The 13,537-nt window shown below is 43.5% G+C and overlaps 1 protein-coding gene and 1 long non-coding RNA gene across 12 annotated transcripts in view; both read left to right on the top strand.

Moving 5' to 3' along the window:
• The window catches only part of LOC118394081 (autism susceptibility gene 2 protein-like), a 419,650-nt gene that overhangs the window by 1,729 nt on the left and 404,384 nt on the right, over nucleotides 1–13,537 (top strand). The window lies entirely within an intron of this gene.
• LOC127907282 (uncharacterized) lies at nucleotides 4,463–6,733 on the top strand. Of its 4 annotated transcripts, none has more exons than XR_008064019.1 (3): nucleotides 4,463–4,767; nucleotides 4,916–5,433; nucleotides 6,245–6,733. It is a non-coding gene; the product is annotated as an uncharacterized LOC127907282 (long non-coding RNA). The 4 variants fall into 4 exon arrangements; XR_008064020.1 differs by lacking the exon at nucleotides 6,245–6,733 and adding an exon at nucleotides 5,508–6,010; XR_008064021.1 differs by lacking the exon at nucleotides 6,245–6,733 and having other exon boundaries at nucleotides 4,916–5,285; nucleotides 5,360–6,010.

Here is a 13,537-nt window from a genome sequence, read left to right on the forward strand (position 1 = left end):
GTGCATGTATTCATTGGATGGTCCAACTTGTCATTGATCATCTGTTTCTAGTAGCTTTGATGGTGATTGAACCTCAGGTGAAGTCTACAAATGAGATTGCGGATTAGTCATCTCTATCCTTAGATCTCATTATGATCTATTGTAGTAACATGAAACATCTGTCCAAGCTCTAGAGTTGTCTAAAAAAGTTTACATTTTGTATTAGTAATTGGTAATTAATACCTTTTTTTGTATTGGTAATTAATAATTATGTGAGGCCTACTTAGTATCTGCAATAATTCCTTTAGCCTACATGTTAGTGGCTGGCTGTGGCTGCAAAGGTCAGAGGAACTAAACCCATAGACATCTGCTACTACTTTACTCAGTTGAGTGTGATGATGTAAGCAACACAGTGTGTTGTAATTTCGTCTTGTTCCCCACAGGGACCAAACCACGTGCATGGTACAGGACTGCATTACGTAGCTTGACCTATTGGCTTATTACTAGATTTGAGTGCATACGTATTGTCCCTGATATCATCTTTTTTTTTTTTGTGGACATAAATGGCCAACAGTGTTTACTCACTGGGAGCTTGTCATCAATTTGTCACCTCTCATCTGTTAACAAGGTTAACCTGTCAGGGTCCCAGTAATTACATTGCTCTTCCATTAACTTAGGCCTTCAATGCCACTTACCGGGGTTCAGTGTGAAAGAAGATAGTGTCTAAGAGGAGGGTGCAGAGGGTACATGGAAGTGTGCGTATGTAGGAGAGGGTGATGGGGAGAGGCCTGGTGTGTGTGTGTGTGTGTGCTTGGTGCATGAGTGCATGGGTGTATTATGAGCTCAGATGTGATATTTGTGTGCGTGCCTCTGGTGCTCGCTGCTTATGGCAGTCTGACAGGTTCTGACTCTGAAAGGCCTCTGGGAAGTCTGAGCAAAGTGCTTCTCAAATAGGATCTCACCAGGAGAGCAGTGGATAGGCTGTCAACAGGGTCTCGTCCTTCAGTGACATCTACACGTGAATGAATGCTGTACTCGACCAGACAGTGAATCAGGCATGATGCAGCTTTCATCAATTCATTCCAATTCATTGAATTAATTCCATCAAATGGATAGTTGTCATATTTGCATGATAATGGGTTGAATGCAGTGGTAGTTTGCATAGAGCTACGTGTGGGTTATACTCACGTCTGGAAAGCCTACATATGTGATAGGGCTAAGCAGGAATGATGTTAACATTGTTTATAATACGACCAGCTGTTCCCCTAACACTAAATACAGCTTCAGTTGAGGTGCAGCCACTCTATGTTCTGTTTATGATTTGTATCAGCAGCAGAGACTATTCAATGTGCTACTGATACTTCTTGATACAGGGAGAACCCTATCACCTAGCATGACTGCAGCGCTAATTGCTTATCAATTATCCAACTGGCACGGCACCATTAGCTATTAAATAACATTCTGGCCTATTGCATCATGCTCTAATAAGCACAGTGCAGTACAGCTGAAAGAGTGTTCTTAACCTCACATTATTCACTGATGGCCAATGCCCTGTTCATGACGGACCACAGAGCCTGGATCTGATTAAAGTGGGAACTTTCACTGTAAATTGAGATCAATCTCACATTTTCCCAGGGTTCATTGAACCCATGCTGCTCTACATTACTGTACACAGTGTTTATGCAAACGTGCCTGGTGAGTGAGTATCTGCTGCTTTATCTATGTGGCACTGACTATCCAGTGTAGCCGTTGGAATGTATTGCGTTCACATTAAACATGTCTCAGTAGTGGTTCATATAGCAGCTTTGGATTCGATAGGATAAAGATGCCCGCTGCTCTTATGCTGTGTGTATACCGCAGCTTGTTCTGCTCCCGTAGCCCATTTTGTTATGTCAGAAACCAATCCACCACATTGGCCACATTTGATTATGGTTTGTTTATTTGTTTGAAGTCCCCATTTCATCCGGCGAGCCGCTTACCTGTGTAAATCAACTGTACAAACAAAACCTGCCTGCTTTGTCATGGGGGGGCTATGCTAGAGTGATTGGAAATGCAAGATGAGGTATGTAGAATAGAACCACTCAGTGTGGGTTTGGCAAAGCTTTCTCTCACATGCCTATTAAGACAATTATACAATATTGCTTAAGCCCCTCAAAAGCCCCCCTGTGGGTAATGAACTAACAGCATTGCTAAGAAAATGTTGCAATTATCCACCTTCCATAATAGAAATGAGATGTGTGATTTTTCCCCTCTCTTTGTGTGACGTTGAGACGAGAGTGGCAAATCCCCCTCGCTAATCCACAGAGTTGATTCTTATGTTCATCTGTTTAGGCATGAACTTTATAATTTATATGTATAATACCCCCCTCCTAACCATCAGAACTACATTCATTTGGAATGTGTGTGTGTGTGGGGGGGTGGGGGGGGTTATATTACAGTGTCTTACATTATATCCTTTAAAATAGTATATTACTTGTCATAAACAAACATATCAAGCCAGTAGCCTACTGTTTTCTGTTATAGCTGTTGTAATAGAAGTTGCATATGTAACATTTCAGCAGTGTGTTGGAGGAATAAACCGAACGCTGTACATCAACAGTATAATAGATTTCGATATCTAGACTAGTTGGGATGTTGCTAAAAGCTGTTGTTAGAACAACTCAACAGTGTGTTGAACTACAAGCCATACAGCAACACCTATAGTATTTGGTCTCTTGTTCCAGAGGCCTGTTAACCTGTTTCTTTATGGTCTTCATGTTGCAATACCGCTCAGTGTTTTCGTTGCTCTTTCAGTGTGATGGCTGTAGTGCAACATTCCGAGCCTGACACGTCCCGTGAAGAAAGGCTTAATAAGGCCCATGGGGTGTCCCTGGGACCCATCTCTCCCAAACTGTCATTCTCGCTGGTGGCGAGAAAGTGGAGAGAGAGCATCCTTTTGGCTATGCTGCTGAGGCTGTGTGTCCAATATATATAGACATATTATCCCCACCATAGGAAGGGAATGTTCTCTCCAGAGGGTTTGTGGGGATGTCACATGCACACCTTATGGTCCCCCTGCTGAACCGTCATTGTCTGTTATGAAAATAAATGAATAGCTTGGCTGCTGTGGGTATCACTAGTAGATGCGCTGACCAGCTGACAAGTGTCTTCACTGACATTTTCAACCTCTCCCTGACCCGAGTCTGTAATGCCTAGATGTTTCAAGCAGACCACCATAGTCCCTGTGCCCAAGAACGCCAAGGTAGCCTGTCTAAATGACTATCGCCCCGTAGCACTCACACGTCTATAGCCATGAAATGCTTTGAAATGCTGGTCATGGCTCACATCAACACCATCATCCCAGACACCCTGGACCCACTCCAATTCGCATACCACCTCAACAGATCCACAGATGATGCAATCTCTATTTCACTCCACACTGCCCTCTCCTACCTGGACAAGAGGAAACACCATAGCGCAGCGTTCAACACTATAATGCCCTCCAAGCTCATCACTAAGCTCCGGACACTGGGATTGAACACCTCCCTCTGCAACTGGATCCTGGACTTCCAGACAGGCTGCTCCCAGGTGGTTAGGGTAGGCAACAATACATCTGCCACAGTGACCCTCAACACAGGGGGCCCTCAGGGGTGCGTGCTTAGTCCCCTCTTGTACTCCCTGTTCACCCACAACTGCATGGCAGCACACGACTCCAACACCGTTATTAAGTTTGTTGACAACACGACGGTGGTTGGCCTGATCAACAACGACGACAACTGCCTATAAAGAGGAGGTCAGTGACTTGGCAGCGTGGTGCCAGGACAGCAACGTCTCCATCACTGTCCGCAAGACAAAGGAGCTGATCGTGGACTACAGGAAACAAAGGGCCGAGCACACCCACATCCACATCGACGGAGCTGTAGTGGAGCGGGTCAAGAGCTTCAAGTTCCTCTGTGTCAAACATCACTAAGGAATGATCATGGTCCACACACACCAACACTGTCTTGAAGAAGACACGACAACGGCATGGGCCCTCAGATTCTCAAAAAGTTCTAAAGCTGCACCATTGAGAGCATCGTGACTGGCTGCATCACCGCTTGGTATGGCCACTGCTTGGCATCTGACTACAAGGCGCTACAGAGGGTAGTGTGTACGTCCCAGTACATCACTGGGGCTGAGCTCCCTGCCATCCAGGACCTAGGAAGGCCCTAAAAATTGTCATGGCAAGCAGTACCAAGTTATCGTTACTCATTGTGTATTTATTTATTTTGTTATTATTTTTCTATTATTTCTCTTTCTTTGTCTCTTTGTTGAGAAGGGCCCGTAAGTAAGCATTTCGCTACACACAAAATAACAGTTGCTCAACACATGTATGTGACAAATACAATTTGATGTCACTGTTAGTCTACACCTGTTGTTTATGAAGCAGGTGACAGATAACATTTGATGTGTGTTATGTGTTATGTGCTGCTTTTGATTCCTTTTTAATTTGATTGTTGTTTCCCTATGAGAGGTATTGCTGCTGCCTCTGCCAGTGTAATAGCTAGATGTGTTGTGTGCTGCTGAGTTGTTGTTTCCCTATGAGAGGTATTGCTGCTGCCTCTGCCAGTGTAATAGCTAGATGTGTTGTGTGCTGCTGAGTTGTTGTTTCCCTATGAGAGGTATTGCTGCTGCCTCTGCCAGTGTAATAGCTAGATGTGTTGTGTGCTGCTGAGTTGTTGTTTCCCTATGAGAGGTATTGCTGCTGCCTCTGCCAGTGTAATAGCTAGATGTGTTGTGTGCTGCTGAGTTGTTGTTTCCCTATGAGAGGTATTGCTGCTGCCTCTGCCAGTGTAAAAGCTAGATGTGTTATGTGCTGCTGAGTTGTTGTTTCCCTATGAGAGGTATTGCTGCTGCCTCTGCCAGTGTAAAAGCTAGATGTGTTGTGTGCTGCTGAGTTGTTGTTTCCCTATGAGAGGTATTGCTGCTGCCTCTGCCAGTGTAATAGCTAGATGTGTTGTGTGCTGCTGAGTTGTTGTTTCCCTATGAGAGGTATTGCTGCTGCCTCTGCCAGTGTAAAAGCTAGATGTGTTGTGTGCTGCTGAGTTGTTGTTTCCCTATGAGAGGTATTGCTGCTGCCTCTGCCAGTGTAAAAGCTAGATGTGTTGTGTGCTGCTGAGTTGTTGTTTCCCTATGAGAGGTATTGCTGCTGCCTCTGCCAGTGTAAAAGCTAGATGTGTTGTGTGCTGCTGAGTTGTTGTTTCCCTATGAGAGGTATTGCTGCTGCCTCTGCCAGTGTAATAGCTAGATGTGTTGTGTGCTGCTGAGTTGTTGTTTCCCTATGAGAGGTATTGCTGCTGCCTCTGCCAGTGTAAAAGCTAGATGTGTTGTGTGCTGCTGAGTTGTTGTTTCCCTATGAGAGGTATTGCTGCTGCCTCTGCCAGTGTAATAGCTAGATGTGTTGTGTGCTGCTGAGTTGTTGTTTCCCTATGAGAGGTATTGCTGCTGCCTCTGCCAGTGTAAAAGCTAGATGTGTTGTGTGCTGCTGAGTTGTTGTTTCCCTATGAGAGGTATTGCTGCTGCCTCTGCCAGTGTAATAGCTAGATGTGTTGTGTGCTGCTGAGTTGTTGTTTCCCTATGAGAGGTATTGCTGCTGCCTCTGCCAGTGTAATAGCTAGATGTGTTGTGTGCTGCTGAGTTGTTGTTTCCCTATGAGAGGTATTGCTGCTGCCTCTGCCAGTGTAATAGCTAGATGTGTTGTGTGCTGCTGAGTTGTTGTTTCCCTATGAGAGGTATTGCTGCTGCCTCTGCCAGTGTAATAGCTAGATGTGTTGTGTGCTGCTGAGTTGTTGTTTCCCTATGAGAGGTATTGCTGCTGCCTCTGCCAGTGTAATAGCTAGATGTGTTGTGTGCTGCTGAGTTGTTGTTTCCCTATGAGAGGTATTGCTGCTGCCTCTGCCAGTGTAATAGCTAGATGTGTTGTGTGCTGCTGAGTTGTTGTTTCCCTATGAGAGGTATTGCTGCTGCCTCTGCCAGTGTAATAGCTAGATGTGTTGTGTGCTGCTGAGTTGTTGTTTCCCTATGAGATGTTTGCTGCTGCCTCTGCCAGTGTAATAGCTAGATGTGTTGTGTGCTGCTGAGTTGTTGTTTCCCTATGAGGTATTGCTGCTGCCTCTGCCAGTGTAAAAGCTAGATGTGTTATGTGCTGCTGAGTTGTTGTTTCCCTATGAGAGGTATTGCTGCTGCCTCTGCCAGTGTAAAAGCTAGATGTGTTATGTGCTGCTGAGTTGTTGTTTCCCTATGAGAGGTATTGCTGCTGCCTCTGCCAGTGTAATAGCTAGATGTGTTGTGTGCTGCTGAGTTGTTGTTTCCCTATGAGAGGTATTGCTGCTGCCTCTGCCAGTGTAATAGCTAGATGTGTTGTGTGCTGCTGAGTTGTTGTTTCCCTATGAGAGGTATTGCTGCTGCCTCTGCCAGTGTAATAGCTAGATGTGTTGTGTGCTGCTGAGTTGTTGTTTCCCTATGAGAGGTATTGCTGCTGCCTCTGCCAGTGTAAAAGCTAGATGTGTTGTGTGCTGCTGAGTTGTTGTTTCCCTATGAGAGGTATTGCTGCTGCCTCTGCCAGTGTAAAAGCTAGATGTGTTGTGTGCTGCTGAGTTGTTGTTTCTTGCGCCTTCCTTTCTCTCTCTTGATCTGCTTTGTGTGGTGAGTGACAGGATGTAATTATCAAGTGATTAAGATGTTGTCTTGAAGCCTGAGAAGGATTAGACCTTTGACTGGTTAAAATTGCCTGTTAATTCGCTGGCTGCTTGCTGCTTGCTGCTTTTATTTATGGGATTTCCTGAGTCTGACCAGGCTCTGCTTTCCTCTGTGCTCATTCACTCATAATCAATGAAACAATGTTGAATAAAACAAGGTTAAATAATACATTATTTGGAGATAAGGTCTCCCCATTTGCCAATAAAGCAACATTATTTTTGCATAATGGTTTACATAATTTGGCATTTGGCTGCAGAAAATGCTAAATTACTGGCTGGCAAGGAGGCATGTGAAAGATTTTACAATAAAAAGAATGAAACATAAGTAGAGGGAACACTAAGTGGCTCTTTAAATCATGTGTGTTTTCCTTTTGGCCTCCTCCCCTCATTGACAGAGAGCAGTTGAACAGACAGTGAATGGCTTGCTGGTTCATACTCTCCTATAGTTACATCAACATCTCTCAAGTGGATCCCTTTTTTAAAACTTGTTTGTCTGAGGAGGTCTATACAAGTACTTTTCTGGGCACTTGGGCCCATCATGTACTAAGGTCTATTGGCTGGCTTTGCCGAGTAGAGCATTTACAACCCCCCTTTCAGAATAAAGTAGTAAGTAAAAAGGCAATTTTACATTTTATTTACCATTGGAACAATACCTGCATCATCAAGCAGATCAACTAAACATTAACTTTATACTCACAACAAATAAGTATAGACATAATAATCACCACCATCCTATGTTATTACCTAATTATGCACGCCTTTGAGTGAACTGAGGATAGTCCCAGTCAGTATTAGATAGAACGTCGCGTCTCCGCACGCCTGTGGTGAAAACAACCTGTGGTTACCTACACTCTTAGAAAAAAAGGGTTCTTCGGCTGTCCCCATAGAAGAACCCTTTTTGGTGTAGGCGTACATAAAAAAAAACTACATTTAAAAGTTTGTTGTTTTATTACATTAAGAATTTTAAATGTCATGGAATATCCTTGTGTGTAGCAATGTCACATTGATAATGTTATTTAATTGTTAAAATAGGAATAGGATTTTCAAAATTTGAATGCTAACGTATGTTCGTATACTACAATATTCGAATAACCGTGTCCATCCCTACTTTCCGTTAGCTTTCTCATGATTTCAGGGTTTGAGCGTTTATTTTGAGAGATGCCATGACAGGCTATATCTCTATAGAGGGTCTCGGAGCATGTTTTCTTTATAAATTACTCTAGCTGTGAAGGCAATTAGCGTAACAGTTGTCGACATGCTCCCTCCTACGAATGTGAGATAGGAGCATTAGCTCTGAGGGGAATAGTCTTTCTGGTTGGAGTGATACTAACAATAATTGCTGCAGATCTCTATTCCCAGCCTGAAATAAGATATTGAGGTGGCTGCTGCTTGCCATTGCTGCCGCCTCCATTGGCCTCCCTCCATGGATCATCTTCTCTCTGCCTTCCTTGTTAAACAGCCACTGAACACACCGATTGGCATGTGTTTTTCTGTTGCTCATTAGAGAAAGAGATTTCAGTCTTATAGATATGTCTCCGGACTATATGTCTCCGGACTGATTCTGCGTTTAGTTAATGAGGTTTGCCCCCCCCCATCAGACACTGTAGACACCGAAGCCTATTTCACTTCTTCAAAACGATTGTACGATTGTAAGACATCTGTAATTTTGTTGTTTTAGTTGGGCAATTTTACATCTAACTACGCAACATGTCTTATGTAAACAAAGTCGTTACTGCTGGGCAGGTCTGTCTCACTGTCTATGCTATTGAATGAAAAACGATCACGGCAGCTGTTCATCCCATGTTTGTGGGCAAATGGACATCGTCAAATGAAAGCCCAAACTGAATTTACCCGTTGTGATGCACGGATGTTCCCAACTCCATTTGAGACGAGTGACTTTGTGACCACGATGTTCCTATTTACACTTTGTAGTCAATTTTGACACTAGAATAATTGCTTCTGACTCGTAATGATGCCACGGGCTATTTTCAACGGGATTCATTGCTTTTTAAAGGCTTTGCACTCTTTAAATGTGGAATTCAGAAGTCAATGAGGTGCTTCAGCCGCCGATCATATATCAGAAGGCCTCGTCAGCGGAGACAGACAGAGCTGTCTGTCTGTCAAATATTAGCTTTTGTGTGAGAAGAAATCCAAACTTGGACTTGGACTGATGTTGTTTTCCAGCAGAATAATAAGCAGTGCCTGGCCAAGTTCATAGAGCTTAGATAAGAGCTGGTCACGCAACGCTGGGGAATCTGTCTCATTTAGATTTCTACTTTTACCCCTCATTCTTTATCAGTCTTTTTATGGCTAGTTAGCCAATGCTGAGCTGCTTTATTTTCTCATGTGGAAGCAAAGCGCTTGTTCCACTCCGTGTGTATATATATATATAGACTATGCATATAAATAAAGCAGTTCCTTGGTTTTCTTCATCTTTAGTGTCTCTGAAGTCCATGTTAAACTGACTGCGTCTGTAGGAACAGTAGGCAAGGGTTTGTTATATTTTCTGAAGATATAGACATGTGAGATGTAGTTAGTACATTATGCTGGACTTCTGCAACCAGTTTGGCAGGAATAGTGAGAAAGAGATCTAACACTTATGACTCAGGTTGACAGATGTGCCATAGTATTGGGTCTAGAATCAGTGGTCTCTCTCCTGACTTCTGCATTATGGGGGTTATATACACCTAAAATGGTTATTCAGCTGTCCCCATAGGATAACCCTCTTTGGTTCCAGGTAGAACCCTTTTGTTTCCAGGTAGAACTGTTTTGGTTCCAAGTTGAACAAGGTTTCCATAGGTTTCCATGTAGAACCCTTTCCAGAGAGGGTTCTACATGGAACCCAAAAGGGTTTTACCCAAAACCAAAAAGGGTTCTACCTGGAATCAAAAAGGTTCTCCTATTGGGACAGCCAAAGAACAATTTTTTCTATGTAATCTATGTACTCATCTTACTTGATTCGGGGTTGTTCACTCCTTTCAGGGAGAGCACTTTGCCACATTTTCTAAAACAAGGACACACACACACACAAAAACACACACACACACACACACACACACACACACACACACACACACACACACACACACACACACACACACACACACACACACACACACACACACACACACACACACACACACACACACTCTCTCTCTTTACTCACGGTGTGGAATGAGACAACAATTAAACTGGCACACACACCTATACAGCGCGAGGCAAATGATCAAGTCAATATAGATGAAAACAGATGGTGGTGAGAGAAAGGTAGAATCATTTATTATATTTGTAAAGTGCTTTCCGTTATACAAGAATGATCTCAAAGTGCATAAAAAAGTATTAATAATAATATATACAGTGCATTTGGAAAGTATTCAGACCCCTTGACTTTTCCTACATTTTGTTATGTTGCAGCCTTATTCTAAAATGGATTAAATTGTTTTTCCCTCCTCATCAAGCTACACACAATACCCCATAATTACAGAGCAAAAACATATTTTTTGACATTTTTGCAAACTTAAATATCACATTTACATAAGTATTCAGACCCTTAGTACTTTGTTGAAACACCTTTGGCAGCAATTACAGCCTCAAATCTTATTGGTATGACGCTACAAGCTTGGCACACCTGTATTTGGGGAGTTTCTCCTAATTGTTTTCCATTTAAGAATGATGAAGGACACTGTGTTCTTTGGAACCTTCACTGCTGCAGAAATCTTTTGGTACCCTTCCCCAGATCTGTGCCTCGACACAATCCTGTCACAATCCTACCTCTACAGACAACTCCTTCGACCTCATGGCTTGGTGTTTGCTCTGACATGCATTGTGGGACCTTATATAGACACGTGTGTGCCTTTCCAAATCATGTCCAATCAATTGAATTTACCCCAGGTGAACTCCAATCAAGTTGTAGAAACAGCTCAAGCATGATCAATGGAAACAGGATGCACCTGAGCTCAATTTCGAGTATAAAGGTTGTAACGTAACAAGATGTGGAAAACTTCAAGGGGTCTGAATACTTTACAAAGGTGCTGTAACGCTCCCCCACAGCCACTGCTTGCTAGGGATGGGAGAAAAATTGATACATTAGATTATCACAATATTCTTTTTGACGATGTGACATAGATTCTACGTCTCCAACTACCGATTCTTGCAAGGTTGTTAACGCTAGCTGGAACTAGTTGGCTGTACCTGTGCCAACACTCTGGTATTTCTCCTTCTTTTGAAATAGACATGTTTTCAACACTTTTATTTCCATGACTGATCAAAGCTCGTTTTCTCATGACTCTCTGCTGTCCCTCTGCAGCAGACATATAGTGAGCAATATATTTGAAACATCGAATCGCAATAAAATCACACTATCGAATCTCAGTACAAAAAGAATCGTATCAACATCTCAGTATCGTGATAATATCGTATCATGAGGTCCCTGTCAATTCCCAGCCCGAAGATTTGCTTTTGGTATCTCCTTTTAACTTCTTACCCAACTGCTCTCTATGTGTTGGTGAAACTATCACTGCTGTAGTTGTTTGTTAAAGGACAAAACAGACTATCGAGGAATTGTTCAAAGGAATTGGTGGCTATTCTTTTGCCTCTCACCAGAACATCGACCGTCATTTTCTGTTAATTTTACGATTAGTTAAGTAACTATAGTGGCGGCCTGTAGTCTTCCAGGCTACTGGTTAATTAACTCCTGTCTGGCAGACAGCAGAGAGAATCCTTCTGCCTGGCAGCAGAGAGAGAAACCATCCCAGTGCATAGCCTCACACAGCACAGTGCATAAATCCTCCTATTTTCATTATCTGCTCCAGGTGTTGATGAAACAATTCCCCTGCTGGATAATCATATTTCCCTTCCCGCTTGCCAAAAAAGACTGAGGAGAGAGGAGAAAGAGAGGAGAGAGAAAGAGAGCGAGAGAAAGGGAGCTCCGATCTGCATCCGTCTGAATGACTAGACTCCCCCTCTTCCCAGCATTTCAATTTGCACAATAATACTAGGGGAGGAAAAGGGGCAGGAAACAGAGGCTGCAGACACTGACAGGCAGACTACACTCAGGAAGGGAGGAATGTATGGTGGAGGAGGAGGAGGGAGGGAGGTAGGGAGGGGTGTGTGTCTGTGTGTGTGTAATAGGGTGTTCTAGCCGGGTGACGCCACCATGGTACAGTGGTGCCACTCAGAGCAGGGGTTGTGTTATATGAGTGGTTCTGTGTGTGGTAGAATGTTTCAGCCGGGTGACGCACGCCACCATGGTACAGTGGTGCCACTCGGAGCAGGGGCTGTGTATGTGTGGGGAGGGGGGATTACAGAGTGACAGTGAGTGACAGAACGGTGGCCGTCGTCATGTGTACTCACTGCCAGATCCACCCGCGCCATAAATAGAAAGAATGGCATGGCACAGCAGCTCAGCCTTCATAGGCGATGAGTGATGCTAAACTGAGAAACAGGCAGGCGAGTAATGAATGGGGGGCAAAGTTCTGCTGTGACGACCATGGTGGGAATGCAGTCGCCTGAGCTGACAATTGTCAACACATTTAGCCAGGCTGCTTCACTGAAATACATTTATCTGTACAGGTAATTGACTTGACAAACATACAGACATCTGAAAGGGAGAGGGAAGGGAAAGGGAGAGAATAGGAAAGGGAGAGAATCACAGCTCAGGCATAGTCCTACCCTACACTACACTACGCACTACACTACACAGTGGTTCTACTATCCTATAGACCAGGTATAGACCAGGTATTCCCTATAGACCAGGGAATACCTGGTCTATAGGATAGTAGAACCACTGCGTAGTGTAGTGTAGGGTAGGACTATGCCTGTGCCTGTGCTGTGATTTTCTCCCTTTCCTAATATATATATATTAAATGGACATTTAATATTTTCCAACAGGGCTACTATACATTTGGCTGAGTTTTTTTCTCACCTGAGTAGCCTCGTTTCACTGGCAAAAATAAAATGAAACCATCTTGTGTTCAGTGATATAACAACACAATGTCAAATACAGGTAGCCTAGTCAAATAATTAACATCCAATCATATTAACCGTTACTCTCTCGGGAATTCCACTAACGGTCCGTATGTAGCCAAACGTAGCTGCTGCTCATGTTGGTATCTGTACTGATGGCGCAAAAGCCATGACAGTGAGACATAGTGGAGTGGTAACGCGCATGCTCCCAACGCCACTTGGAAACACTGCAGCATCCACAGAGAGGCTCTTGCCAAGGGAATGCCTGACAGCTTGAAAGACGTTTTGGAAAATGGTTAACTTTGTTAAAGCAAGGACCCTGAACTCTCATGTATTTTCTGCACTATGCAATGATATAGGCAGCGACCATGTAATGCTTTTACAACATACATGAGTGTGCTGGTTATCAAGGGGCAAAGTATTGACAAGTTATTTTTAATTGAGAGACGAGCTTAAAGTTTTCTTTACTGACCATAATTTTCACTTGTCTGACCGCTTGCATGATGATGAGTTTCTCACATGACTGGCCTATCTGGGTGATGTTCTTTTCCTGCCTGAATGATCTGAATCTAGGATTACAGGGACTCTCCACAACTATATTCACTGTGTGGGACAAATTGAGGCTATGATTAAGAAGTTGGAGCTCTTCTCTGTCTGCATTAACAAGGACAACACACAGGTCTTTCCATCATTGTATGATTTTTTGTGTGCAAATGAACTCAATCTTACAGACAATTTCAAATGTGATACAGCGAAGCACCTGAGTGAGTTGGGTGCGCAATTACGCTGCTACTTTCCCGAAACGGATGACACAAACAACTGGATTCGTTATCCCTTTCATGCCCTGCCTCCAGTCCACTTACCCATATCTGAACAAG

The sequence above is a fragment of the Oncorhynchus keta genome, chromosome 14, assembly GCF_023373465.1.
Source record: "Oncorhynchus keta strain PuntledgeMale-10-30-2019 chromosome 14, Oket_V2, whole genome shotgun sequence".
NCBI lineage: Eukaryota > Metazoa > Chordata > Actinopteri > Salmoniformes > Salmonidae > Oncorhynchus > Oncorhynchus keta.